This window comes from Pundamilia nyererei, unplaced genomic scaffold (assembly GCF_000239375.1).
Source record: "Pundamilia nyererei isolate P.nyererei 1_Seehausen unplaced genomic scaffold, PunNye1.0 scaffold00053, whole genome shotgun sequence".
NCBI classification, from domain to species: Eukaryota; Metazoa; Chordata; class Actinopteri; order Cichliformes; family Cichlidae; genus Pundamilia; species Pundamilia nyererei.
Genome location: NW_005187454.1, coordinates 1,444,245 through 1,449,059, shown reverse-complemented (window position 1 = coordinate 1,449,059; position 4,815 = coordinate 1,444,245).

The window sequence follows — 4,815 nt, the reverse complement described above, 5'->3', positions numbered from 1 at the left end:
AAAAACTGAACACGGGTCTCACAGACCCGAACACCATACAAGGGTTAAACCAGCCGTGGAGAAGAGCAAAGCTATGACACACACTGAGGAGAAACTGAGCTTTAAAAACAATCAAAGTTTTCACTGCAGCCGCTTCCTGTGTTTTTTTCACATTTCTCCCACTTCCAGCGTCTCCCAAACACCACCATCACTCCCTTCCCCGTATGCTGTGGCTCTGTGCAGGGGCCCATGTGCCACAAACAACCACTCTGGGACACTCTGGTTCTTTTTTGTTGTTGTCAGCCTGAGCCACAGAGAAGGCCTAAGTCATGATATGAAATGGATTTCTTCATAATGAAATGAAAGCTAATGTTTAAAAACAGTACAAGTGTCCACTAACTGTTTTTCTGACTTGAGCAAGTTTGACTTTGAGTTGAGGCCTCCTTGCCTCCTGCTCTGTCCCACATTTGTCATCTGCATTTATGAAGTGAGAAACAAAGGAAATTGTTACCTTTGACAACTTACTTAGCTCAGGTGGTAGAGCAGGTGACCTACTTACTGGAAGGTTGGTGGTTCGATCCCATTCTGCTCTAGTCTGCGTGCCAAATATCCTTGGGCAAGGGTCCATGTTGCCCACCGATGCATCCATCAGAGTATGAATGTGAGTGAATGTTAGATAGAAGCATGAGAAACCTTAGATAAAGTGCTTGTATGATTGGGTGAATGCACGAGTTGTATAAAGTGCTTTGACTGCTCAGTGAGAGTAGAAAAGCGCTATAAGAATCAGTCCATTTACCATGATGAAGCAATGTGATGACAAAGTTCAGTGAAACCTCACATTCTGACATTCATGTTGACACCTGGCATAAACCTAAATCTTGTTGCAGTCCACATGGACCGTTTCGTACAAAGACCTACTCTGCAGAAGAATGTTTTATGCTGGTTTTTTGCAGAGTTTTATTTTATGATTAAAAGGTCTTAGAGGATGTAATCTTTTTAAAAAATTCAAGTCGTAGTTTAACTGTACAAACCTCTCAGATTTCAACTTGAGTGCTTCCAGGACTTTTGGGTCAGTGCTGCACCATAGTACTATATTAGATAGTTTACATTAGGTTGGTTTTCCTGTTGTACCTGATGTGGCTGGATGACAGGAAATGACTTGACAATAACAAGTATGTCCTTTTACAAGTATCCTTGGCATACATGAGAAGCTTATGAGGAGTTGAGACAGAATTCATTTCCAGCCTTCCTGCATGGAGGCCAGGGGAATCAGGAAAATACGTGATCAACAAGCACTCTCTACACACAACACTGAAGACTAAACCCAGCAGTTGTGTTTGTATTAGCACTTTGATCTTATTCCCACTCTCACTGTGCAGTTCCTGCGAGTTGTCCAACTGAATCCCACGTAAAAGACAGTCCTAGGGAGGGTCAGAGACCTCTTTGTGTCTGTGTCAGCCTCTGATTTCTGGGTCAATGTAGACTTCAAATGAGGCACTCTTAAGTTGTTGTTTTTTTGATAAATATGGTTTTATGCTTTTGATAACATAACAGGATATTAGTGGTGTAGTGCTGTTTTGTTATCTAAGTGTACTGTGGCTTCCCAACTTGTGCAGATTTGGGTTCTTTCACATATTGACAAATTCCCAGGTGCAGTGTTTTGGTTGGCTTTATGTTTTTTTCACAACCTCACCAGTTGCAGTCCGGAGATGGGTCATTTCTTTCCCTCTACAAGTTTGGCTTACAGTTTTCCATGTACATGTTGCCTGGAAGGAGGCGCTGCTCTAAAGACAGTGTCAGTGCAGCATAAAAAAGATCGCCCAAAAAGACTGTAAAATGAGTGAATGTAACCCTGATCTTTAAGATTTGCAATGATTCATCACTACAAGTCCAAAAGTAACACTGTGAGAAATCATGAAGTTGTTTTTGACCAGAACATATCATTCAAAGTGCAAATTAAAGAAATATGTTTAATATTTGTGCATATATGCATTTGTGCAACGTCTCTAAAATTAGAAATATCCTGTCTCAGAGTGACGCTGAAAAACTAGTTCATGCATTTCTTACTTCTAGGCTGGACGACTGTAATTCACTATTATTGAGATGTCCTAACAACTCTCTAAAAATCCTTCAGTTGATCCAAACTGCTGCAGCAAGAGTCCTGACAGGGACTAGAAAGAGACGGAAGATTTCTTCCATATTGTCTTGTCTTCATTGGCTACCTGTTAAATCCAGAATTGAATATGAAATCCTGCTCCTCTTGAATAATCAGGCCCCATCTTCTCTTAAAGACCACATAGGATCGTATCCCTTCAATACAGCCGTTCAGGCTCATCTTCTGTGCAACCAGCTCCCAGTTTGGATTCGCGAGACAGACACCTCCTCCACCAAGTTAGCGCTCCACCTGAACTGTGGACAACCTTATTCCAAAGTGGGTTGAATTCATTTTTCTCCATGAACACCCAGAACACCCCATAATGACAAAGTGAAAGAAATTTGCTTCAAATTCATCAAAATGTATCAAAAAAAATAAAAAATACACGTACATAAGTATTCACAGCCTTTACACAATAATATGTTGAAGCATCTTTGGCAGCAGTTACAGTCTTACGTCTTTTTGAGGATGACACTACAAGCACAGCTTGGTGTGTTTTTACTCCCATTCCTCTTTACAGAACTTGAAGCTCCGTCAGATTGGATGGGAGCATCACAACCACGTGCTTCGCCCCAATCCAAGGTCCTGAGGAGGTTATCATCAAAGAGGTCTTAGGTCATTGCTGCATTCATCATTCCTGTACTTCAAATATAATCCACTTTCAATGTATGAGAATAAAATAAAGCAGGATACTTTCTCCTTGCTTCCTGCAGTAAAGCCACTTGGCTAATGGCAGTGCTAGTAGCAGCTTCTAAGAAATATTCTCCATTCCAGTGAGAGAAAATCCCAATGAGCCACTCATCATCAGCCCACCCTGACACATTAACCACAGTGATGGATGGAAACACATCATCTGGTAACACATATATGCTAAAATTAGCCATCAGCCTGCATGAAACACATTATTTCAAAGTGCTGCGGCGGGTTGAGAGATGTCCCCACCTTCATAACCTGTTGCTGTGGCCCTGCTGGAGGAAAAGATTTCACCAGTCCAGCCAAAACGAATACATAACAAGTGCATGTAAACATAAAAGAGGTTGTTGGCAATTTAAATTTTTAGACAACACAAGCAATGTACAACCGAAAGTGAGCATATTTTCTGCCAAGGTGTGACATGGTGAGGCGACTTCCCTGGATTCATCCGCCAGTGTTTTAACACATTATGGTCTCAACACGTGCATTAATTTCAGTTCTGAGTCACAGTTTGGTAACGATTAAGAACCAAAAGATACTCGTTTAGGTTTCAGATCACGTTTTGGGTTTAAATGCCACTTTCTCAAAAGACCCCATCTGGCAGAAAGCCATGAAGGCTAACTTCTCTCCCATATGCAGTTATTTGTTTTTCATGACAACTCTTATAAAGAATAGTAAAAAAAAAAAGAAGAAGTTCCCTTTAACTATAAATGCTGCAGTGATGCTTTTTTCCTTCCTTTTTGCAGACAAATGCCGAGGATCAGTAGGAGCTTGGCCTGTTTTAAAGACAGTTACCTGGTGAGTGGCTACGTAAGAAAAATCCAACAAAAAGTGGAAAAAGTTCGCTGATCCTCGCAGGTCTGAGACGATCAGGTGAGTTTTGTACCATCATACTATGAGAATTTAGTTACAGGCCCTCTGAGGGCATCAGGGTGGATAAATGTTGCTTTTATTCACTTTATTATCACAATCATCTTTGAGACCCAGATTCATTTTCCAGGGCCAAAAAATGCATCTAAGATCTGTTAAAAACTGCAGCCTTGTCAAGTGTCATATTCTAAAGCTAAAAATAAATAAATCACATACTGGCACCTATTTGAGTATGAAGGTAAAATTATTACTTCATTAATTACCAAATATGGTGTACAAAAACACTGTATGTATGTAAATAAAGGTATTTTCAGCATTAATTGATACAAAGTAACTATGAGTTGGTGAATAAAAACTGACCTGGAGTAAATTGCCTGATGCTTAACATTTCATGGGAAAGCAAGGCTGAGAAATGCTTTTTCTGAGGACTTGCAACATAAAAGCTAGGTTCAGTTTATTAGTCCCACATGTTTTTATGCTGGGACAAATCAGAATGTTAGCCTTGAAAAAATACCAAGTCACTAACTGTACTTAAAACCATGAGCCAATGAAAATTTGACAGCTATATCCCATTGGAAAGGACTACGCAGAAGTCATTTATATATGTTTATGTTTGTGTGTGCATATATATTTTTTTTCTTTCCATATTTTTATAGAATTTAAAGGTACTAGATTTAAATGTAAGTTGCTGGGCCACTGAAAACACTGCACAGGCTAACATTAACCCCCTAACAGACTAAATGTATTAAAGGTTCACTTCATGCCAACTAAAACTAGGAAAAAGGAAAAGTAGGAATTTTTGGCTTTTCTCACATTTGAATTGAATTCACAGAAACCTTCCATCTGACACCGAGCGTACATTTTCCTACAGGTTGCTCGTCAGCTTGATGGCGCTTACTCAGCAGCAGTGTAGCTTTCCTTTGGTCTAGAGCTCCCTCTCCTGGTCATTGGCAGACATGCCACTAAAGAGGCAATCATGCTTTGTGCTTTAACTTATAACCAATCAATAGTTTTTATATGTAAATAAAAGGATGATGTTCACTTCAGTGAATGTTCCTGAAATAGCCAGGACTGAACTTACACAGTTACAGTAAAACACATAACACTGAACCAGGAGA